At 43.3% G+C, this 25781-nt stretch overlaps 5 non-coding genes across 5 annotated transcripts; all 5 read right to left on the bottom strand.

Annotated features, from left to right (window-relative positions):
- Positions 1–2127: 2127 nt before the first annotated feature.
- Positions 2128–2199, bottom strand: TRNAG-UCC (transfer RNA glycine (anticodon UCC)). Its single transcript has one exon. It is a non-coding gene; the product is annotated as a tRNA-Gly (tRNA).
- Positions 2200–2637: 438 nt separating this feature from the next.
- On the bottom strand, positions 2638–2709 carry TRNAE-UUC (transfer RNA glutamic acid (anticodon UUC)). Its single transcript has one exon. It is a non-coding gene; the product is annotated as a tRNA-Glu (tRNA).
- Positions 2710–5484: 2775 nt separating this feature from the next.
- On the bottom strand, positions 5485–5556 carry TRNAG-UCC (transfer RNA glycine (anticodon UCC)). The gene has a single exon. It is a non-coding gene; the product is annotated as a tRNA-Gly (tRNA).
- A 96-nt stretch (positions 5557–5652) lies between these two features.
- Positions 5653–5724, bottom strand: TRNAG-CCC (transfer RNA glycine (anticodon CCC)). Its single transcript has one exon. It is a non-coding gene; the product is annotated as a tRNA-Gly (tRNA).
- Positions 5725–13028: 7304 nt separating this feature from the next.
- On the bottom strand, positions 13029–13100 carry TRNAG-UCC (transfer RNA glycine (anticodon UCC)). The gene has a single exon. It is a non-coding gene; the product is annotated as a tRNA-Gly (tRNA).
- Between the last annotated feature and the right edge of the window lie 12681 nt (positions 13101–25781).

The raw sequence follows: 25781 nt of genomic DNA, 5'->3' as shown, positions 1-25781 counted from the left end.
GAGCAGACCACTACTTCTACCTTGTCTGCTGTCAGGTCGGGGTATGTGTGAAAATTATATGAGAGAGCAGCAGTGGTGGTGTTGTCTGACTGCTGGATCCAAGTTTCAGTGAGAGCCATGAGAATAAAGTAATGCGAAAGGAAGAAGTCGTTGCTATAGGGGGAGTTTGTTGCACGGTGACTGTGAGTTCCAGAGGGCATAGATAAATGATAAAGAAAAAAGCGAACAATGAATGTTAATAAGATTAGTAGGATATCTATATGCTGCAGGAAAGAGTTATAAATACTAGTGGAAGGAGGGCTGGGGTTAGGGAAGATGTCACCAGCAACTAGGAGAAGGAGAAAAAAAGAGAAAGAGCAGGTGGTTGAGTAATTTATGGGAGTGTTTTGTGCACTGTATGGTGGTAATGGATGGTTTGGAGAGAATGCAAAATCTCAGTAGGGCCTGGGCATTGTACATAGGAAAGGAGAGAAGAGAGGGACTGATGTGGAGAGAGTCCACAGAATGTGTAAAAGGGCGATCGATGTGATGAAAGGGTTAGAACATAGATGAAGCAAAGAAATATGGAAAATAAATAATATACTAGAACTGAAATGGAAGCATGTTTACTTGAGTATCTGGCAGTGCTTACCTGTCCCCTGCACTGTCGAACTGCCATGTTAAACTGCAATGCACTTTGAGAATATTGCACTTAGAAATATTTTGCACATGTGCTACCCCTAAGCCATATCTAAATATATAGCAAGCATCTGCTAGGATCAAGCACCAATTAACATTGTTAAATGATTAATCAATTAGCAAGAGACGAAAGCAGGCATTATTATGCAAGAAAGTTTCTATCTTTTGCTGGCTGCTCTTCCTCTCCTCTTTGTTTTACTGCCGGGGATCTTCAAAGATTAGTCCTATATCCTCCTTTCCTCGCCTTATATACTGCCTCTATTGGAAGAATCATAGGTAGATTCAGTTTTCAGTAACATTTCTATGCTGATGACAACAAAAGAAACACATTGTGTCTTGACATCACCCCTGCATTACTACAAAATACCAGTGATTATTTCCGCTGTCTATAACAATATGTCCTCTCTCTATCTAAAATGGAATCTTAGAAAAACTGAACTCCTTGTGTCTCCTCCCTCCACTAAACTATCTATGCCCGATATTGCCAAATCCGAGTCTAGTTCTACCATTAATCGCTAGCAACATGCCCGCTGTCTTGGGAACATATTTGATTCAGATTTTTCTTTTACCCAATACAACTGATCACTCGCTTGCTCATGTCATGTACACCTTAAAAACATCTCTAGAAATCAAACTTTTTTCTCATTGATTCTGAAAAATCTCTTATTGTCAATCTAATTCATTTTCATCTAGACTATTGCTACTCTCTACTAATCAGTCTCCCTCGAACTAAGATCGCCCCTCTCCAATTCATCCTGTATGCAGCAGCCAGGATCATGTTCCAGTAAAATTCTCTCAATTATTTTCACTTTTTTGCCAATAAAGTAACTAAACTGTTACCAAGAAAGAAAGTACACTATGAGCCTTAGCTCAAAAAGCTTACGAAGAGTCAACACCAGCACCAAATTACCCCTAAAGACCTCTGCCATTTTTGGCATTTTTAACACTAACTCTAAAGACTCTAAAGACAGAGGAGTTTTTGGAATCAGTTATGTAGCTTTTCCACCTCTGCCTACAAATTCTCTCAATTAGCTTTGCTTTTTGCCCACTAAGGTAGCTAAAGTGTTACCAAGAAAGAAATAAAAGCATAAGCCTTAGCACAGAAAGTGAAAAAGATTCTAAACACCACCAAATGTAAAAAAACAATGAGTTCTTCAAGAATTAAACTATGGCCTATTGTTTTAAAAGCAACTACACCCACCAGCATAACACCAATGCCAACCCTGACATTGCTTTCATATTGGAGACTAACCCTACAAAGTATTTAATCAACAACTGAAGAGCAGAAGATCAGTTAGATGAGACAGTTGAAAAAAAGCTAAGAAATATTCTCTTCAATTTTTTTCTCATTTTCGTGGTTGCTAAACTCTAAGAAGAAAGAAGAGCATGAGCCTTAACACGAAAAATTAAAACAGACTAAAAGCATCACCAAATGTGAAAAACAATTCATGCGTTGGCCGGGAATCGAACCCGGGTCAACTGCTTGGAAGGCAGCTATGCTCACCACTATACCACCAACACTTACAGAAGCCATGTTTTTTTCTTATATTTTCTGCACTAACAATACGAAATTATTAGTAAAAAGTAAGACGTGCCAGGAAAAAACCCACATAAGTATTGCATTGACCAGGAATCAATCGCAGGTCAACTGCTTGGAAGGCAGGTTTGCTCACCACTATACCAAAAATGCTTAAGGTACCCAGCATTTTTTTCACATTTTCTGCACTAACCCTACAAAATTGTTAGTAAAAATTATGACGTGCCAGAATAAAAACCCACATAAGTACTGCATTGGCTGGGTATCAAACAAGGGTCAACTGCATGGAATGCAGCTATGCTCACCACTATACCACCAAGATTTATTGGACCCATTTTTTTTGTTTTACCTTTTCTGCACTAACACTACGAAATTGTTTGCAAAAAGTATGACGTGCCAGAAAAAAAAACACACCCCTGTTTTGCATTGGCCCGGAATCGAACCCAGGTCAACTGCTTGAAAGGCAGCTATGCTCACCACTATACCACCAATGCTAACAGGATCTGCTTTTTTTTACATTTTCTGCACTAACATTACAAAATAGTTTGTAAAATGTATGATATGCCAGAAATAAAACTACATAAGTATTGCATTGGCTGGGAATTGAACCTGGGTCAACTGCTTGGGAAGCAGCTATGCTCACCACTATACCACCAATGCATGAAGCCACTTGACTGGTTTGGACTTATGGCTGTTAAATCTGCTAAAGTTTTACTTAAAAAAAGGAGGACTGAATATGTCTTGAAAGAGCCAATTACTAAAAAGTTTAAAAACAAGGCAAAGCATTGTCCAAAACTCAAAGATGAATTCTTGTGAATCAGCTATGTAGCTTTTCCAGCAATTCTTACAATTCTCTCAATTATTTTCACTTTTTTGCCAATAAGGTAACTAAACTCTTACCAAGAAAGAAAGTACACTATGAGCCTTAGCTCAAACAGATTACAAAGAGTCAACACCAGCACCAAATTACCCCTAAAGACCTCTGCCAATTTTGGCATTTTTAACACTAACTCTAAAGACAGAGGAGTTTTTGGAATCAGTTATGTAGCTTTTCCACCTCTGCCTACAAATTCTCTCAATTAGCTTTGCTTTTTGCCAACTAAGGTAGCTAAAGTGTTACCAATAAAGAAATAAAAGCATAAGCCTTAGCACAGAAAGTGAAAAAGATTCCAAACACCACCAAATGCAAAAAAACAATGAGTTCTTCAAGAATTAAACTATGGCCTATTGTTTTAAAAGCAACTACACCCACCAGCATAACACCAATGCCAACCCTGACATTGCTTTCATATTGGAGACAAACCCTACAAAGTGTTTAATCAACAATTAAAGAGCAGAGGGTCAGTTAGATGAGACAGTTGAAAAAAAGCTAAGAAATATTCTCTTCAATTTTTTTCTCATTTTCGTGGTTGCTAAACTCTAAGAAGAAAGAAGAGCATGAGCCTTAACACGAAAAATTAAAACAGACTAAAAGCATCACCAAATGCGATAAACTATTCATGCGTTGGCTTGGAATTGAACCCGGGTCAACTGCTTGGAAGGCAGCGATGCTCACCACTATACCACCAACACTTACAGAAAACAGTTTTTTTTCTTACATTTTCTGCACTAACAATACGAAATTATTAGTAAAAAGTAAGATGTGCCAGGAAAAAAAAAACCACATAAGTATTGCATTGACCAGGAATCAATCACAGGTCAACTGCTTGGAAGGCAGGTTTGCTCACCACTATACCAAAAATGCTTAAGGTACCCAGCGTTTTTTTCACATTTTCTGCACTAACCCTACAAAATTGTTAGTAAAAATGATGACGTGCCAGAATAAAAACCCACATAAGTATTGCATTGGCTGGGTATCAAACAAGGGTCAACTGCATGGAATGCAGCTATGCTCACCACTATACCACCAATACTTACAGGATCAGCTTTTTTTTTTACATTTTCTGCACTAACATTACAAAATAGTTTGTAAAATGTATGATATGCCAGAAATAAAACTTCACAAGTATTGCATTGCCGGGAATTGAACCCGGGTCAACTGCTTGGGAACCAGCTATGCTCACCACTATACCACCAATGCATGAACCAACTTGACTGATTTGGGATCATGGCTGTTAAATCTGCTAAAGTTTTACTTAAAAAAAGGAGGACTGAATATGTCTTGAAAGAGCCAATTACTAAAAAGTTTAAAAACAAGGCAAAGCATTGTCCAAAACTCAAAGATGAATTCTTGTGAATCAGCTATGTAGCTTTTCCACCAATTCTTACAATTCTCTCAATTACTTTCACTTTTTTGCCAATAAGGTAACTAAACTCTTACCAAGAAAGAAAGTACACTATGAGCCTTAGCTCAAAAAGATTACAAAGAACAAAGAGTCAGCACCAGCACCAAATTACCCCTAAAGACCTCTGCCATTTTTGGCATTTTTAACACTAACTCTAAAGACAGAGGAGTTTTTGGAATCAGTTATGTAGCTTTTCCACCTCTGCCTACAAATTCTCTCAATTAGCTTTGCTTTTTGCCAACTAAGGTAGCTAAAGTGTTACCAAGAAAGAAATAAAAGCATAAGCCTTAGCACAGAAAGTGAAAAAGAGTCCAAACACCACCAAATGCAAAAAAACAATGAGTTCTTCAAGAATTAAACTATGGCCTATTGTTTTAAAAGCAACTACACCCACCAGCATAACACCAATGCCAACCCTGACATTGCTTTCATATTGGAGACTAACCCTACAAAGTGTTTTATCAACAACTGATGAGCAGAAGATCAGTTAGATGAGACAGTTGAAAAAACGCGAAGAAATATTCTCTTCAATTTTTTTCTCATTTTCGTGGTTGCTAAACTCTAAGAAGAAAGAAGAGCCTGAAACTTAACACGAAAAATTAAAACAGACTAAAAGCATCACCAAATGTGAAAAACAATTCATGCGTTGGCTGAGAATCGAACTCGGTTCAACTACTTGGAAGGCAGCGATTCTCACCACTATGCCTCCAACACTTACAGAAGCCATGTTTTTTTCTTACATTTTCTGCACTAACAATACGAAATTATTAGTAAAAAGTAAGACGTGCCAGGAAAAAAAACACCACATAAGTATTGCATTGACCAGGAATCAATCGCAGGTCAACTGCTTGGAAGGCAGGTTTGCTCACCACTATACCAAAAATGCTTAAGGTACCCAGCATTTTTTTCACATTTTCTGCACTAACCCTTCAAAATTGTTAGTAAAAAGTATGACGTGCCTGAAAAAAAAAAACACCAATGTTTTGTATTGGCCGGGAATTGAACCCGGGTCAACTGCTTGGAAGGCAGCTATGCTCACCACTATATCACCAATGCTTAGAGGGTCAGCTTTTTTTTTTACATTTTCTGCACTAACATTACAAAATAGTTTGTAAAATGTATGATATGCCAGAAATAAAACTACATAAGTATTGCATTGGCTGGGAATCGAACCCGGGTCAACTGCTTGGGAAGCAGCTATGCTCACCACTACACCACCAATGCATGAACCAACTTGACTGGTTTGGGATTATGGCAGTTAAATCTGCTAAAGTTTTACTTAAAAAAAGGAGGACTGAATATGTCTTGAAAGAGCCAATTACTAAAAAATTTAAAAACAAGGCAAAGCATTGTCCAAAACTCAAAGATGAATTCTTGTGAATCAGCTATGGAGCTTTTCCACCAATTCTTACAATTCTCTCAATCATTTTCACTTTTTTGCCAATAAGGTAACTAAACTCTTACCAAGAAAGAAAGTACACTATGAGCCTTAGCTCAAAAAGATTACAAAGAGTCAGCACCAGCACCAAATTACCCCTAAAGACCTCTGCCATTTTGGGCATTTTTAACACTAACTCTAAAGACAGAGGAGTTTTTGGAAGAAAGTTATGTAGCTTTTCCACCTCTGCCTACAAATTCTCTCAATTAGCTTTGCTTTTTGCCAACTAAGGTAGCTAAAGTGTTACGAAGAAAGATATAAAAGCATAAGCCTTAGCACAGAAAGTGAAAAAGAGTCCAAACACCACCAAATGCAAAAAAACAATGAGTTCTTCAAGAATTAAACTATGGCCTATTGTTTTAAAAGCAACTACACCCACCAGCATAACACCAATGCCAACCCTGACATTGCTTTCATATTGGAGACTAACCCTACAAAGTGTTTAATCAACAACTGAAGAGCAGAAGATCAGTTAGATGAGACAGTTGAAAAAAATCTAAGAAATATTCTCTTCATTTTTTTTCTCATTTTCGTGGTTGCTAAACTCTAAGAAGAAAGAAGAGCCTGAGACTTAACACGAAAAATTAAAACAGACTAAAAGCATCACCAAATGTGAAAAACAATTCATACCTTGGCTGAGAATCGAACTCATGTCAACTACTTGGAAGGCAGCGATTCTCACCACTATACCACCAACACTTACAGAAACCATGTTTTTTTCTTACATTTTCTGCACTAACAATTAGAGATGAACGGTGTTCGACTAGAACTGTTCGCCAATCTCAAATTCGAGCTGTTTTGGGCGGTGTTCGAGTTGTTCGACGAACCCGAACGATTTGCAAAAAATTCGGCTGTTCGAGGTTATGTTCGATAACTGTTCCTGCACCAAAAGCTTGTCCTGCATGTCTGGTGCTATTTAGAGCACCAATCATGCAGGGATTGTCTGCCACTCACTGTAATGCCACAGCCATGGTGGTTGTGGCATTACAGTGATTGCCCAAATCGATGGGAACAGTGCCAACAGTGAAACATGAAAAGCCGGCAATTCAGCAGCGGTATACACCTGTACCCGACAATTTAGAACCGAAAGAATAGAGCTTCACACATAGATTAGATAGATATAAACATGTCAGCCACATATATACGAAGTACAGTGAAAGTGCTGCTTACTGTACTTGTCATTTAGCGTAAAGGATTTATCAAAAAAAATAATAGTGTTTTCATGCACCGTCTCTTTAAAAAAGCCGGCCGGCAATTCAGCAGCGGTACCCGACAATTTATAACAGACAGAATAGAGCTTCACACATAGATTAGATAGATAGAAACATGTCAGTCACATATATATGAAGTACAGTGATAGTGTTGGTTACTGTACTTGTCATTTAGTATTAAAATAAAGGATTTATTATTAAAAAAATTGGCGTGGGGTTCCCCTTAATTTTAGGCTCTAGCGGAGGTTAAGCAGACGGCTGGGGCAGATGTTTGAGACCTGGGAAGGGGGTAATACCCACGGAGCTTCCCAGGCTACTAATATCAGCCCCCAGCTGAATACATAGCCTTTACTAGCTATTAAAATGGGGGACCCCCCCAAAAAAATGACGTGGGGTCCCCCCTAATTTAATAGCTAGCAAAGGCTAGGCAGGCAGCTGGGGGCTGATATTAATAGCCCAGGAAGGGAGCCATGAATATTGGCCCCCTCCCAGGCTAGAAACACCAGCCGTGAGCCGCCCCAGAAATGGCGCATTCATAGGATGCGCCAATTCTGGCACTTAGCCTCGCTCTTCCACGCTGCCCTGGTGCGGTGGCAGGGGGTAATAGGGTTGGGGTTGATGTCAACTTATAATGCCAGCTGACATCAAGCCCAGGTTAGTAATGGAGAGGCATCCATAAGACACCCCCATTACTAACCCCATAGTCAAAGTTAAAAAAAACACAAACACCCAGAATAAAGTCCTTTAATTGAAATAAAGACACAATCCTTTATTGTTCTAAATTAAACCATACTTACCGTCACGCCCATTCCAGCTGAAGCCAACGATCTCCTGCAATAAAAGAAAAATAATAAAGCAACCTCATCCTTACCTTTCCATGGTTCCCACGACAGCTTCAGCTCTGCTACATCGAGATGACAGGCTGGACCGCAGCAGAACGCTGCCATCCAGCCTCTCATCCCGCAGACACTGAGAAGCGCAGGCTTGCTTGCGCTGCTCAGCGTCTCTCTGTGACGACATCCAGATGAGCCGAGTTCATGTCCAATGAACTCGGCTCACCTCATGCACGTCACTGACAGCGTGGGAAAATTCTCCTGCACTCAGCGCTTCAGCGTGAGAATTCTCCCACGCTGAAGCGCTGAGTGCAGGAGAATTCTCCCACGCTGTCAGTGACGTGCATAAGGTGAGCTCATGTCCAATGAACTCAGCTCACCTCCTGCACGTCACTGACAGCGTGGGAGAATTCTCCTGCACTCAGCGCTTCAGCGTGAGAATTCTCCCACGCTGAAGCGCTAAGTGCAGGAGAATTTTCCCACGCTGTCAGTGACGTGCATAAGGTGAGCTCATGTCCAATGAACTCAGCTCACCTCCTGCACGTCACTGACAGCGTGGGAGAATTCTCCTGCACTCAGCGCTTCAGTGTGAGAATTCTCCCACGCTGAAGCGCTGAGTGCAGGAGAATTTTCCCACGCTGTCAGTGACGTGCATGAGGTGAGCCGAGTTCATTGGACATTAACTCGGCTCATCTGGATGCCCTCACAGAGAGACACTGTGGAGCGCAAGCAAGCCTGCGCTTCTCAGTGTCTGCGGGATGACAGGCTACATGGCAGCGTTCTGCTGCGGTCCAGCCTGTCATCTCGATGTAGCAGAGCTGAAGCTGTCATGGGAACCATGGAAAGGTAAGGATGATGTTGCTTTATTATTTTTCTTTTATTTCAGGAGATCGTTGGCTTCAGCTGGAATGGGCGTGATGGTAAGTATGGTTTAATTTAGAACAATAAAGAATTGTGTGTTTATTTCAATTAAAGGACTTTTTTCTGGGTGTTGTGTTTTTTTTAAATACTTTACTAGAAATTCATGGTGGTCATGTCTAATATTGGCGTGACCCCATGAATTTCGGGCTTAGGGCCAGCTGATAATGCCAAGCTGGCCCTAACCCCTTTATTACCCAGTGAGCCACCGCATCAGGGCCCTGGATGAGTTGGGTACAGCGCCAGAAGATGGCGCTTCTATGAACGCGCCATTTTCCGGGGTGGCTGCGGACTGCAATTTGTAGCGGGGGGGGGGGGGGCAGAAAGCTTGGGCCTCCCTGCGCTGCGGATTCCAGCCCCCAGCTGCCTAGTTGTACCTGGCTGGACACAAAAACAGGGCGAAGCCCCACATCAATTTTCTTTAAATTATTTCATGAAATAATTAAGAAAAAAAGGGCTTCCCTATATTGTTGTGTCCAGCCAGGTACAATTAGGCAGGTGGTGGATGGGGGCAGCCCATTCCTGCCTGCTGCACCTGACTGGACACAAATATAGTGCGAAGCCCCACGTCAATTTTTTTTAAATTATTTCATGAATTTCCTGAAATAATTTAAAAAAAATGAAGTGGGGCTTCGCACTATATTGTGTCCAGCCAGGTACAGCAGGCAGGAACGTGCTGCCCCCATCCACCAGCTGCCTATTTGTACCTGGCCGGACACAACAATATAGGGAAGCCCTTTTTTTCTTAATTATTTCATGAATTTCATGAAATAATTAAAAAAAATTGAAGTGGGGCTTCGCACTATATTTGTGTCCAGCCAGGTACAGCAGGCAGGAACGGGCTGCCCCCAACCACCAGCTGCCTATTTGTACCTGGCCGGACACAACAATATAGGGAAGGCCTTTTTTTCTTAATTATTTCATGAATTTCATGAAATAATTAAAAAAAAAGTACGTGGGGTTTCGCCCTATTTTTGTGTCCAGCCAGGTACAACTAGGCAGCTGGGGGCTGGAATCCACAGCGCAGGGAGGCCCAAGCTTTCTGGCCCCCCCCCCCCGCTACAAATTGCAGTCCGCAGCCACCCCGGAAAATGGCGCGTTCATAGAAGCGCCATCTTCTGGCGCTGTACCCAACTCATCCAGGGCCCTGATGCGGTGGCTCACTGGGTAATAAAGGGGTTAGGGCCAGCTTGGTATTATCAGCTGGCCCCAAGCCCAAAATTCATGGGGTCACGCCAGTATTAGACATGACCGCCATGAATTTCTAGTAAAGTATTTAAAAAAAACACAACGCCCAGAATGAAGTCCTTTAATTGAAATAAAGACACAATTCTTTATTGTTCTAAATTAAACCATACTTACCATCACACCCATTCCAGCTGAAGCCAACGATCTCCTGCAATAAAAGAAAAATAATAAACCAAACTCATCCTTACCTTTCCATGGTTCCCACGACAGCTTCAGCTCTGCTACATCGAGATGACTGGCTGGACTGCAGCAGAACGCTGCCATCCAGTCTGTCATCCCGCAGACACTGAGAAGAGCAGGCATGCTTGCGCTCCTCACTGTCTCGCTGTGACGGCATCCAGATGAGCCGAGGTTATGTCCAATGAACTCGGCTCACCTCATGCACGTCACTGACAGCGTGGGAAAATTCTCACGCTGAAGTGCTGAGTGCAGGAGAATTCTCCCACGCTGTCAGTGATGTGCATGAGGTGAGCTCATGTCCAATGAACTCAGCTCACCTCCTGCACGTCACTGACAGCGTGGGAAAATTCTCCTGCACTCAGCGCTTCAGCGTGAGAATTTTCCCACGCTGTCAGTGACGTGCATGAGGTGAGCCGAGTTCATTGGACATGAACTCGGCTCATCTGGATGTCGTCACAGAGAGACGCTGAGCAGCGCAAGCAAGCCTGCGCTTCTCAATGTCTGCGGGATGACAGGCTGGATGGCAGCGTTCTGCTGCGGTCCAGCCTGTCATCTCGATGTAGCAGAGCTGAAGCTGTCGTGGGAACCATGGAAAGGTAAGGATGAGGTTGCTTTATTATTTTTCTTTTATTGCAGGAGATCGTTGGCTTCAGCTGGAATGGGCGTGATGGTAAGTATGGTTTAATTTAGAACAATAAAGGATTGTGTCTTTATTTCAATTAAAGGACTTTATTCTGGGTGTTTGTGTTTTTTTTAACTTTGACTATGGGGTTAGTAATGGGGGTGTCTTATAGACGCCTCTCCATTACTAACCTGGGCTTGATGTCAGCTGGCATTATAAGCTGACATCAACCCCAACCCTATTACCCCCTGCCACCGCACCAGGGCAGCGTGGAAGAGCGAGGCTAAGTGCCAGAATTGGCGCATCCTATGAATGCGCCATTTCTGGGGCGGCTGACGGCTGGTGTTTCTAGCCTGGGAGGGGGCAAATATTCATGGCTCCCTTCCTGGGCTATTAATATCAGCCCCCAGCTGTCTGCCTAGCCTTTGCTAGCTATTAAATTAGGGGGGACCCCACGTCATTTTTTTGGGGGGGTCCCCCATTTTAATAGCTAGTAAAGGCTATGTATTCAGCTGGGGGCTGATATTAGTAGCCTGGGAAGCTCCATGGGTATTACGCACTTCCCAGGCTTCAAACATCTGCCCCAGCCGTCTGCTTAACCTCTGCTAGAGCCTAAAATTAAGGGGAACCCCACGCCAATTTTTTTAATAATAAATCCTTTATTTTAATACTAAATGACAAGTACAGTAACCAACACTATCACTGTACTTCATATATATGTGACTGACATGTTTCTATCTATCTAATCAATGTGGGATGCTCTATCTTTCTGTTCTAAATTGTCGGGTACCGCTGCTGAATTGCCGGCCGGCTTTTTTAAAGAGACAGTGCATGAAAACACTATTATTTTTTTAAATAAATCCTTTACACTAAATGACAAGTACAGTAAGCAACACTGTCACTGTGCTTCTTATATATGTGACTGACATGTTTCTATCTATCTAATCTATGTGTGAAGCTCTATCTTTCTGTTCTAAATTGTCGGGTACCGCTGCTGAATTGCCGGCCGGCTTTTTTAAAGAGACAGTGCATGAAAACACTATTATTTTTTTAAATAAATCCTTTACACTAAATGACAAGTACAGTAAGCAACACTATCACTGTACTTATTATATATGTGACTGACATGTTTCTATCTATCTAATCTATGTGTGATGCTCTATCTTTCTGTTCTAAATTGTCGGGTACCGCTGCTGAATTGCCAGCCGGCTTTTTTAAAGAGACAGTGCATGAAAACACTTTTATTTTTTTAAATATATCCTTTACACTAAATGACAAGTATAGTAAGCAACACTATCACTGTACTTATTATATATGTGACTGACATGTTTCTATCTATCTAATCTATGTGTGAAGCTCTATTCTTTCTGTTCTAAATTGTCGGGTACAGATGCTGAATTGCCGGCCGGCTTTTTTAAAGAGACGGTGCATGAAAACACTAATATTTTTTTTAATAAATCCTTTACACTAAATGACAAGTGCAGTAACCAACACTGTCACTGTGCTTCTTATATGTGTGACTGACATGTTTCTATCTATCTAATCTATGTGTGATGCTCTATTCCTTCTTGTCTAAATTGTCGGGTACCGGTGTATGCCGCTGCTGAATTTGCCGGCCGGCTTTTTTAAAGAGAGTGTCTTCTGAGCAGTTTGTCAGCTTTTGGACACCTTTGCAGGTGTTTTCTATGTGTTTCTATGTGTTTTTGTTTGCCTGCCATTGGTTTTAACGGTGTTCGACGGTGTTCTAAGGTGTTCGACGAACAGTTCGACGAACAGTTCCTCGAACATCCCGGTGTTCGACGAACCGAACCGAACCCGAACACTACGGGGGTGGCTCAACACTACTAACAATACGAAATTATTAGTAAAAAGTAAGACGTGCCAGGAAAAAACCCCCCACATAAGTATTGCATTGACCAGGAATCAATCGCAGGTCAACTGCTTGGAAGGAAGGTTTGTTCACCACTATACCAAAAATGCTTAAGGTACCCAGCATTTTTTTCACATTTTCTGCACTAACCCTACAAAATTGTTAGTAAAAAGTATGACGTGCCTGAAAAAAAAAAACTCCGATGTTTTGTATTGGCCGGGAATTGAACCCAGGTCAACTGCTTGGAAGGCAGCTATGCTCACCACTATACCACCAATGCTTATAGGGTCAGCTTTTTTTTTTTACATTTTCTGCACTAACATTACAAAATAGTTTGTAAAATGTATGATATGCCAGAAATAAAACTACATAAGTATTGCATTGGCTGGAAATCGAACCCGGGTCAACTGCTTGGGAAGCAGCTATGCGCACCACTATACCACCAATGCATGAACCAACTTGACTGGTTTGGGATTATGGCTGTTAAATCTGCTAAAGTTTTACTTAAAAAAAGGAGGACTGAATATGTCTTGAAAGAGCCAATTACTAAAAAGTTTAAAAACAAGGCAAAGCATTTTCCAAAACTCAAAGATGAATTCTTGTGAATCAGCTATGGAGCTTTTCCACCAATTCTTACAATTCTCTCAATTATTTTCACTTTTTTGCCAATAAGGTAACTAAACTCTTATCAAGAAAGAAAGTACACTATGAGTCTTAGCTCAAAAAGATTACAAAGAGTCAGCACCAGCACCAAATTACCCCTAAAGACCTCTGCCATTTTTGGCATTTTTAACACTAACTCTAAAGACAGAGGAGTTTTTGGAATCAGTTATGTAGCTTTTCCACCTCTGCCTACAAATTCTCTCAATTAGCTTTGCTTTTTGCCAACTAAGGTAGCTAAAGTGTTATCAAGAAAGAAATAAAAGCATAAGCCTTAGCACAGAAAGTGAAAAAGAGTCCAAACACCACCAAATGCAAAAAAACAATGAGTTCTTCAAGAATTAAACTATGGCCTATTGTTTTAAAAGCAACTACACCCACCAGCATGACACCAATGCCAACCCTGACATTGCTTTCATATTGGAGACTAACCCTACAAAGTATTTAATCAACAACTGAAGAGCAGAAGATCAGTTAGATGAGACAGTTGAAAAAAATCTATGAAATATTCTCTTCAATTTTTTTCTCATTTTCGTGGTTGCTAACCTCTAAGAAGAAAGAAGAGCATGAGCCTTAACACGAAAAATTAAAACAGACTAAAAGCATCACCAAACGTGAAAAACAACTCAGGCATTGGCAGGGAATCCAACGCGGGTCAACTGCTTGGAAGGCAGCTATGCTCACCACTATACCACCAACACTTACAGAAGCCATGTTTTTTTCTTACATTTTCTGCACTAACAATACAAAATTATTAGTAAAAAGTAAGACGTGCCAGGAAAAAAAAACCCACATAAGTATTGCATTGACCAGTAATCAATCGCAGGTCAACTGCTTGGAAGGCAGGTTTGCTCACCACTATACCAAAAATGCTTAAGGTACCCAGCATTTTTTTCACATTTTCTGCACAAACCCTACAAAATTGTTAGTAAAAATTATGACGTGCCTGAAAAAAAAACACACCCATGCTTTGCATTGGCCAGGAATCAAACCCGGGTCAACTGCTTGGAAGGCAGCTATGCTCACCACTATACCACCAATGCTTACAGGATCAGCCTTTTTTTTTTACATTTTCTGCACTAACATTACAAAATAGTTTGTAAAATGTATGATATGCCAGAAATAAAACTACATAAGTATTGCATTGGCTGGAAATTGAACCTGGGTCAACTGCTTGGGAAGCAGCTATGCTCACCACTATACCACCAATCCATGAACCCACTTGACTGGTTTGGGATTTTGGCTGTTAAATCTGCTAAGGTTTTACTTAAAAAAGGAGGACTGAGTATGTCTTGAAAGAGCCAATTACTAAAAAGTTTAAAAACAAGGCAAAGCATTGTCCAAAACTCAAAGATGAATTCTTGTGAATCAGCTATGGAGCTTTTCCACCAATTCTTACAATTCTCTCAATTATTTTCACTTTTTTGCCAATAAGGTAGCTAAACTCTTACCAAGAAAGAAAGTACACTATGAGCCTTAGCTCAAAAAGATTACAAAGAGTCAGCACCAGCACCAAATTACCCCTAAACACCTCTGCCATTTTTGGCATTTTTAACACTAACTCTAAAGACAGAGGAGTTTTTGGAATCAGTTTTGTAGCTTTTCCACCTCTGCCTACAAATTCTCTCAATTAGCTTTGCTTTCTGCCCACTAAGGTAGCTGAAGTGTTACCAAGAAAGAAATAAAAGCATAAGCCTTAGCACAGAAAGTGAAAAATAGTCCAAACACCACCAAATGCAAAAAAACAATGAGTTCTTCAAGAATTAAACTATGGCCTATTGTTTTAAAAGCAACTACACCCACCAGCATAACACCAATGCCAACCCTGACATTGCTTTCATATTGGAGACTAACCCTACAAAGTATTTAATCAACAACTGAAGAGCAGAAGATCAGTTAGATGAGACAGTTGAAAAAAATCTAAGAAATATTCTCTTCAATTTTTTTCTCATTTTCGTGGTTGCTAAACTCTAAGAAGAAAGAAGAGCATGAGCCTTAACACGAAAAATTAAAACAGACTAAAAGCATCACCAAATGTGAAAAACAATTCATGCGTTGGCCGGGAATCGAACCCGGGTCAACTGCTTGGAAGGCAGCTATGCTCACCACTATTCCACCAACACTTATAGAAGCCATGTTTTTTTCTTACATTTTCTGCACTAAGAATACAAAATTATTAGTAAAAAGTAAGACGTGCCAGGAAAAAAAAACCCACATAAGTATTGCATTGACCAGGAATCAATCGCAGGTCAACTGCTTGGAAGGCAGGTTTGCTCACCACTATACCAAAAATGCTTAAGGTACCCAGCATTTTTTTCACATTTTCTGCACTAACCCTACAAAATTCTTAGTAAAAATTATGACGTGCCTGAAAAAAAAACACACCCATGTTTTGCATTGGCCAGGAAGAGAACTCAGGTCAACAGCTTGGAAGGCAGCTATGCTCACCACTATACCACTAATACTTACAGGATCACCTTTTTTTTTTACATTTTCTGCACTAACAGTACAAAATAGTTTGTAAAATGTATGATATGCCAGAAATAAAACTACATAAGTATTGCATTGGCCAGGAATCGAACACGGGTCAACTGCTTGGGAAGCAGCAATGCTCACCACTATACCACCAATGCATGAACCAACTTGACTGGTTTGGGATTATGGCTGTTAAATCTGCTAAAGTTTTACTTAAAAAAAGGAGGACTGAATATGTCTTGAAAGAGCCAATTACTAAAAAGTTTAAAAACAAGGCAAAGCATTGTCCAAAACTCAAAGATGAATTCTTGTGAATCAGCTATGGAGCTTTTCCACCAATTCTTACATTTCTCTCAATTATTTTCACTTATTTGCCAATAAGGTAACTAAACTCTTACCAAGAAAGAAAGTACACTATGAGCCTTAGCTCAAAAAGATTACAAAGAGTCAGCACCAGCACCAAATTACCCCTAAAGACCTCTGCCATTTTTGGCATTTTTAACACTAACTCTAAAGACAGAGGAGTTTTTGGAATCAGTTTTGTAGCTTTTCCACCTCTGCCTACAAATTCTCTCAATTAGCTTTGCTTTTTGCCAACTAAGGTAGCTAAAGTGTTACCAAGAAATAAATAAAAGCATAAGCCTTAGCACAGAAAGTGAAAAGAGTCCAAACACCACCAAATGCAAAAAAACAATGAGTTCTTCAAGAATTAAACTATGGTCTATTGTTTTAAAAGCAACTACACCCACCAGCATAACACCAATGCCAACCCTGACATTGCTTTCATATTGGAGACAAACCCTACAAAGTGTTTAATCAACAACTGAAGAGCAGAAGATCAGTTAGATGAGACAGTTGAAAAAAAGCTAAGAAATATTCTCTTCAATTTTTTTCTCATTTTCGTGGTTGCTAAACTCTAAGAAGAAAGAGGAGTAGTGTTGAGCCACCCCCGTAGTGTTCGAGTTCGGTTCGGTTCGTCGAACACCCGTGTGTTCGCCGAACTGTTCGTCGAACTGTTCGTCGAACACCTTCGAACACCGTTAAAACCAATGGCAGGCAAACAAAAACACATAGAAACACATAGAAAACACCTTCAAAGGTGTCCAAAAGCTGACAAACTGCTCAGAAGACATAACTAACACATGGAAAAGTGACAAGTACATATAGTCATGCGAAAATAAAAGAGGTGGAGGAGTAAAAGGAGGGGGAGACACAGATATAGGCATGTCATGCCCTTCTAAAATCCAAAAAGTGAGAAGCCGACACGGCCAGTCCGCTTCTGCCCGTGCCACCTCCGTGTCGCCGGGTTTGTGCCAGAGCCGCGGTGAACCCTGACGGCCAGCCCCCCTCTCCCAATACTGGTGCCTGTCCGCTGGTGGGTCGAGTGAGCCCCCCTGTGGTGGAGGCAGCTCTAAGCTTTTTAATTTAAATTGTCTCTCTAATTTGAATGAATACACTTTAAATCCATTTACAAGGATCTATTGGAGGGCAAGTCTCATGCCTGCAGCCGCGGTAATTCCAGCTCCAGTAGCGTCCACTAAAGCTGCTGCAGTTAAAAAGCTTTTATAAGGATCGAGCTCGGCTGTCCACCGCAAGGCATCCTACTGCCAGTCCCAGCCCCTATGCCTTGGGGTGCCTCCTGATGCTCTTCACTAAGTATCCCATGGTCCCGAAGCATTTCCTTTGAAAAAATTAAGTGTCTAAACTACAGGTGGTGTAGCTTGCTTAACAGCCGGGATAATCCGCTGACTAGCAGACACTGCTACTAGGCACAAAGTATTTCCTGGGCTAGATGCAGTTAAAAATTTGTAATTAGATACTCTCGTTGGATGCTGAGAAAGCATTCCATAGAGTCTCCTGGCACGCCATATATGATTCTCTTAAAGAGCTTGGGGTAGGGGTCTAGGGGACCCTTTTATAGCCAAAATCACGGCCCTGTATCGAAATACGTCACCTAGGCTGAAGATAAATGGAACTGTAGCACCCTGAGGGCTCGGTTGCTACAGACGTATTGCACCTCACCCAGAGGTGTGATATCTCACTCTCAGGTAAGGATGGAGTGTGGATCAGGACCCGACACCTGCATGCATTACACCACATTGCCGTGGGGCAGGGCGACCAATATGCCCCTGAGATGGGCACGACAGTCCCTGTCCCTGGCTGGAGTGGGGGGAGGGAACACTGAGGAAGGGGAACCCTGTAGTGCAGGAGCAGGGAGGAAGCAGTTCCTGGGTGCATTGAGAAGGGAGTATAAAAGGTGGGCACCATCTTAGTTCAGTGCAGAGAAGTCTGAGCAGAAGTGGCAGGGAGCAGGGGCTCTGCATGAGCTCTGCTCCGGGGGCGGGCCTAGTAACAGAGGCCCAGGCCTGCAAGGGGGAGAAGGAAGGAAGAGGAGCGGAGAAGGCTCCAGGAACGAGGAATGAAGGGATCCCAGGGGTGCGGACGGGCGAGTCGCCACCGCACGCCCGAATCCACCTGCGTGGAGGGGTCAGGCCAAAGGGGGAGACCGGTCCCCGAACTAGTGGAGGCAGGAAACGACCCTCAGCTAGAAACCGGAGTCTCTGACATTTTATGTGGCGCAGCCCCTTGCTCCACCCGCTAGGAAGGCACCACATAGGGTCAGGGAAACTGGCGCCAAGTTTACCAAGAGGAGGCCCGAGGCAGCCGGACAGAAGTGTTGGTAAGAAAGGCCAGACAAAGGACACACAAAGGGGGTCCTGTGAAGCGCTCCAAAGTTATCTGGGAGTTGTCTGAGCCCCTCACCTGGTGAGCACAGTACGACGTGGGCAGCCGTTACCTGCAGACGTGGTCTGGATAATAAGAACTGTGAGTAAAGGCCCTGAACTGCATCACTGACTCCGTGTCGTTACTGCTGCTGCCCTGCACCATCACCCCCATCCTCCGCATACACTGCCCTGAGGCTATACTCCTCCCGTGGGGAGTTATGCTACGCTCTGCTGCACCCACAACACCAGCCTTAGCGATCTGCCCTGTAGCGGCGGTTCACTCTGACCGCAATCCACGGGTGGCGTAGTCGGACATTTAAACATCAAAACCACATAAATAGTTCCGCCACTGGTTTGACCGCCCTGAGCCACGGAACCGGATCGCCGCCACGAAGACTACAACCACCAGCATCCACCAAAAAGGGTCCGGCTTCCGGGTGTCCCAAGGCCCAGGGGGTGCGTCAGAACATTTTCATCACCTTTCACAATCACCAATGGGACAAGGCAGGGATGTCCTCTGTCCCCTCTCTTATACATCCTAGTGACGGAGCACCTGCTCTCATCAATTCGCCATAACCCCAATATTAGGTGGATTGAGGTGGGAGGCACCGAGTACAAGTGCTCTCTATTTGCTGATGATGTCCTAGTATATATCACTCAATCACATATATCCATCCCTGCTGTTATGGCTGAAATAGATCACTTTGTTACATGGTAAAATTTTAAAATCAATGCAGCGAAGTCTGAGGCCCTTGATGTCTCCCTCCCTAAATCCATATAGGATTCCATCCAGTCCAACTTTCCCTTTGCCTGGCCCTCACAGGGTATCAAATACTTAGGAATTCCTATTCATAGAGACCTCTCCCATCTATGTTATCTTAATTTTGGGCTCTTTATTGAACAATTCCATACAGACCACCGTTGGCAAGTTAGAACTGTAAGATTCACTACGTGAACCACTGGTGTTTTGTGGAAAAGCACATGTACACCGCGTTCCAAATTATTATGCAAAAAGTGTTTAGGAGTGATAAGGGAAGAATTTGTTTGTTTGTCAGTTAAACTCATTGATGGTGATGTGTGTCAGGGCTCTTTATATCACTGTAAGCAATTGCAGACACCTGTGCTAATTAGTTTGGCAGGTGTGTCCAATGAAAGGCAAGACTACTTAAGAAGGCTCTCTCACATTATTAAGCAGCCTACATTTTCTGCCAAAATGGGAAAGAAAAAGGATGTGTCGGCTGCTGAGAAGCAACAAATTGTGGAGTGTTTAGGTCAAGGCATGACTACAATCAACATTGTGCGATGATCAGGATGAAGTGTCTTGGCAATCAAGAAGTATGTAGCTGATTCACAGTACACACGTGTGCGTGCTGATAAGGGCAAATTGAGGACTCTTTCCTACAGGCAATTACGTCAGGTTGAAAGAGCAGCGGCAAAAAAGCCTTGTCATAGCAGCAGACAAGTTTTTGAAGCTGCTTGTGCCTCCAACGTCCCCCGAACAACAAGATGCAGGGTCCTTCAGAGGTTTGCAGCTGTGCATACGCCATCCTGTCGACCTCCTCTATCCACTTCACACAAGCAGAAACGGCTACAGTGGGCCAAACATTACATGAAGACTGATTTCAAAACTGTTTTGTTCACGGATGAGTGCCGTGCAGCGCTCGATGGTCCAGATGAATGGAGTGGAGGATGGCTGGTTGATGGACACCCCACGCAAACACGGCTACAGCGCCAACAAGGAGGAGGTGGAGTAATGTTTTGGGCTGGAATCATGGGGAGAGAGATTGTCGGCCCCTTTAGGATCCCTGAAGGCGCTAAAGATGAACTCCATAATGTATGTGGATTTTCTCAAACAGCACTTCCTGCCATGGTTCAAGAAGAAGAACCGTGTATTTCACAGCAAGATCATTTTTCTGCATGATAATGCACCATCTCATGCTGCACATAAAACATCTGCATCTCTGGCTGATATGGGTATAAAACGGGACAAACTTATGGTGTGACCCCCATGCTCCCCTGACCTCTACCCCATTCAGAACCTTTGGAGCATCATTAAAAGGAGTGTCTATGATGGCGGGAGGCAGTTCACATCTAAGCAACAGCTCTGGGAGGGTATTCTGTCCTCATGCAAAACAATTGAAGCAGAAACCATCCAAAACCTGACAAATTCAATGGACGAGAGAGTTCAGAAGCTCCTTTCGAACATGGGGTCCTATGTGAAAATGTAACATCACCTAGAATAAAGTTTTGAGTTGAAAACTGTTTGATTTCAGTTTCTAACAACCTGCTAATGCTTATAATTTCAAAAATGACCATTTTTTTGGTCTTTATTAAAATGAAAAGGTTGATCGAAAAGTTTGGGGGATCTAAGAGTGTGGCAACCCAGTAGTCATGATTACTTCGAATTCTGACAATATGAGGGTCATGCTGCAGGTAGTGCAGCAAGAAGGCACTTATGTGTCTTGCGCATCTCGGAGCCCCAAAATTATTTTCCGGGCTAGATGCAGCTAAAAATTATTTTTAATTTTAAATCTGGTGAAGCTTATTATAGATGGCCTAATAGGATCAGTGCTGCACACTGCTACAAAGCCTAAATTATTTTCCAGTCAAGATACAGATAAACATGATTAGTAATTTGAAAGCTTAAAACGGTTGGTAGGGTGATTTTAACCAATCATCAAGCTTTTACTCTCCCCAGGATGACACAGGGGTAGAAAAGTCGTTTCGGATCCATGATTTGTTCATCTTTATGAACGTGAGTCTGTCTACATTATCAGTGGAGAGCCGCGTGCGCTTATCTGTCAGCACACCACCAGCAGCGCTGAACACACGTTCAGACAGAACGCTGGCTGCGGGGCATGACAAGATCTCCAAGGCGTAAGTGGCTAGCTCCGGCCATTTATCCAGATTGGAAGCCCAAAAAGAGCAAGGGTCCAGTGACACAGTCGTGGCTTCAATGTTTACTTGGTGATACTCCTGTACCATCGTCTCTAGGCGTTGACTATGTGTCAGACTTCTTGTCTCCTGTGGCCTTGCAAAGGATGGGCTAAAAAAGTGGTGAAATGATTCCGCAAAATTGATGTTACCAGCAGATACTGTGGTTCTGTTACGGTTTGAGTGCTGAACACTTGACGGTCCCACGGTTGGCAAGTTGGAACTGTGAGATTCACTACGTGCACCACTGGTATTTTGTGGAAAAGCACATGTAAGATTCTGCAACAGTCTCTGCTGATACTCCTGCATGCGTGCATCCCTTTCTATGGCAGGAATAATTTCTGCAAATTTACTTTTGTACCGGGGATCTAACAGTGTGGCAACCCAGTAGTCAGGATTATTTCTAATTCTCACAATTCGAGGGTCATGTTGCAGGTAGTGCAGCAAGAAGGCACTCATGTGTGTTGCGCATCCAGGAGCACCAAGTCCCTGTTGTGTTGGTGGCGAGGTAACAATCATGCTTCCTTCCTCTGTCCTCTCCCCCCAACCTCGCACAACAGAAATGTGATCAAGGTCTCCCTCATCTGATGAGTCTTCCATCAGTTCGTCCTCCACTTCTTCCTGGGCTCCTGCACCTTCCTCACTAGTTTGGCTGCTACCATGCGCCCTGGTAAAATCATCTCCCCCACCCTCACATGCCTGCCGCCTTGGTGCTGCCGACCGTCTGGACCTTGCAGATGTTAGCCCTTCCGCATACAACTCCTCCTCCTCTACTTCCTCCACCTCCTCTTGTGCCACCACCTGACTCCGAATTCTGTTTAACATGTGCTCCAGCATGTAAATCACCGGAATAGTCATGCTGATAATGGCATCGTCAGCACTAAACATCTTCGTCGCCATTTCAAAACTGTGCAGAAGGGTGCATAGGTCCCTGATCTGAGACCACTCCTCCAGCGTGATTTGCCCCACCTCTGAATCTCGTTGGCCCAGGCTATACGTCAGAACGTATTGCACCAGGGCTTGTCGGTGCTGCCACAGTCGCTGCAACATGTGCAGAGTTGAATTCCACCGGGTAGGCACATCGCATTTTAGCCGGTGAAGTGGCAGGCCCAACGACTTCTGTAGAGATGTAAGTCACTGAGCTGCGGGATGCGAACGGCGGAAGTGAGCACACAGCGACCGTGCCCTCTGCAGAAGGCCATCTAGTCTGGGATAGTGGGCTAAAAATTGCTGGACAACCAGGTTCAACACGTGAGCCATACAAGGCACGTGTGTGACATTGCCCCGGCGAAGGGCCGCACCCAGGTTTGCAGCATTGTCGCACACGGCCTTCCCTGGTTTCAGGTCCAGTGGAGACAACCATTCATGAAATTGGTTCTCCAGAGCTGACCACAACTCCTCAGCTGTGTGACTCACATTTCCCAGACATTTCAATGTAAAAACCGCCTGATGACTTTGAGCCCTACTGCCAGCATAGTAAGGAGGTGTGCAGGATCCCTTCTGCGCAGTTAGAAAGCTTGTGGCATGACCAGACAGGCTTTGGGTGCAGGTGGAAGACCGAGAGGAGGTTGAGGAGGCAGAAGCAGTGGAGGAACTTTGACATAAAGAGGATTGACGCACAACTCGTGGGGACGGCAAGACTTGGACAGCAGCCCCTTGTCCTGCTGTCACCATAGTTACCCAGTGCCCAGTCAGCGACATGTAACGCCCCTGTCCATGCCTACTCGTCCAAGTGTCTGTGGTGAAATGCACCCTGTCACACACAGAGTTTCTCAAAGAAGCGGTGATGTTGTGTGCGACATGCTGGTGGAGCGCAGGCACACCTTTCTTTGAGAAGTAGTGCCGACTGGGCATCTGGTACTGGGGCACTGCGACGGACATAAGGTCTCGAAAATCCTCTGTGTCCACCAGGCGGAAAGGCAGCATTTCTGTAGCCAAGAGCTTGCAGATGGTGAAATTCAACCTCTTAGCTTTCTCATGGCTAGGAGGAAATGGTCTTTTACTTGTCCACATCTGAGGGACCGAGGGCTGGCTATTGTGCTTAGACGGGGTTGATAAGGGTGTCCCCGGCAAACTGCCGGTCTGTGAGGAAGATGCAGGCGGACATGTTAGGTTGCCTTGATCCAAAGGTGGTGCTATCGATGTCGGACAGCGCTCAAGACCAGCTGGTGTTACCACCTCCAAAGAAAATGATGACCTGCCAATCACGCTGGCTGTTGCGGGTAAAGAGGTGGCAGGTCTGCGCCCCAAAACAGGTGTGACTGCTGTCCCCCCAGTCACAGAGGATGAAGAGGCCGCGGATGCACAAGATATGGCAGACGGTGGTTGGCCCGGCCGGCTAGGCCGCATTGTAGCACACTGAGCTTCCCACTGCAACTTATGCTTCATGTCCATGTGCCGGTTCATGCATGAAGTACTCAAACTATGTATTTTTTGGCCTCTACTTAGCTTTTGCTGACAAATGTTACAGATAACATGAGTTGGGTCATCTTTATCGATCTGAAAAAATGCCCAGGCTATGCAAGGCTTAGCACCCATGCGACCTGAAGAGCCACCACGACTTGTGGTGAGAGGCAGAGTTGTGTTTGAGGATGCAGTTGTTGACGTGCTTCCAGTACTACGTCTCTGTCCAGGAAGGCGCAACCTGACAACGTCGTCACTAGCATCTTCCTCCACCTCCTCTGCTGACCTCATCTCTTGGCTGACTGTGGGTTGACAGTAAGTGGGATCTCCGACCTCATCATCATCACCCTGTGCGTTATCACACCCGTCGTCCTCAGAGCCAACCTGTTCCTGCCCTGACAAAAAACTAAAGTTGTCGCTCCAATCAGGTATTTGAGTCTTATCATCGTCTTCCTCATTGTCTCCACCAACAGGAGTTACAGTTTGGGAATGAGGGTCTACATTATGGTCAGAACCTTCTGCGTCTGGTCCTGGATCCGACTCATAAAGATTCTGGGCATCAGTGCAGATCATTTCCTCGTCTGGATTCACAGAAGCGCTGGAGTCGACCTCTGATTCCCAGGCTATAGTATGAGTAAACAGCTCTGCAGACTCAACCATCTGTTCTACCTCATACTCAGACGGGCAGCTGGAGATTTGGGAGCTGTGAGGAAGCAAGTGCGATTTGGGTGACACCTTTGAGGACTGGAGTATTTGTGATGTTGAAGTTGATGTGGAGGAGAGCCCACTTAAAGGAGCACTTGATATCCGTTGAAGCACCTGCTGTTTTTGTGCCTCATCTGGAATTTGTAGCGATTGGCGTGGCCGTAAGAAAGGGATCTTATCACATTGTCCGCTAAAAGAAGTAGACATTTTAGTTTGGCTGGAAGATGGTCTTTCTTCTGCACCTACCCCACGGACACAACCTTTTCTCCCCTTCCCAACACGCCTATTCCCCTTTCCACCAGCAGCAGGCCTTTTTCCACTCATTTTGGTGGTTAACTAATTCACAACTCTGGAGTTGTTTGCACTAAAAAACAATGGATGGTAACCGAGCAGAGCTGAGTGGCCAAACTGTGGTATTAGGCCAAAACTATTGGCTGGGTTAGATGCAGAAAAAAATTATTTTTAATTTGCAACCTGATGGAGGTCAGTATAGATGGACTAATAGACCAAGTCCCACACACCGCTAGAAGCCCAAATATTTTTTTAGAGCTAGATGCAGAAAATTTTTTTATTCAATTTGCAACCTGATGGAGATCAGTATCGATGGACTAATAGACCAAGTCCCACACATTGCTAGAAGCCCAAATATTTTTTCAGAGCTAGATGCAGAAAAAAATTATTTTTAATTTGCAACCTGATGGAGGTCAGTATAGATGGACTAATAGACCAAGTCCCACACACTGCTAGAAGCCCAAATATTTTTTCAGAGCTAGATGCAGAAAAAAATTATTTTTAATTTGCAACCTGATGGAGGTCAGTATAGATGGACTAATAGACCAAGTCCCACACACCGCTAGAAGCCCAAATATTTTTTCAGAGCTAGATGCAGAAAAAAATTATATTCAATTTGCAACCTGCTGGAGGTCAGTATAGAAGGACTAATAGAACAAGTCCCACACACTGCTAGAAACCCAAATATTTTTTCAGAGCTAAATGAAGAAAAAAATTATTTTTAATTTGCAACCTGATGGAGGTCAGTATAGATGGACTAATAGAGC

The sequence above is a fragment of the Phyllobates terribilis genome, unplaced genomic scaffold, assembly GCF_046119375.1.
Source record: "Phyllobates terribilis strain yellow unplaced genomic scaffold, ASM4611937v1 Scaffold_3__8_contigs__length_932513732, whole genome shotgun sequence".
In the NCBI taxonomy this organism is placed as follows: Eukaryota; Metazoa; Chordata; class Amphibia; order Anura; family Dendrobatidae; genus Phyllobates; species Phyllobates terribilis.
The sequence above is the reverse complement of the archived record's forward strand: the minus strand, read 5'-3'. Positions and strand labels throughout refer to the sequence as shown.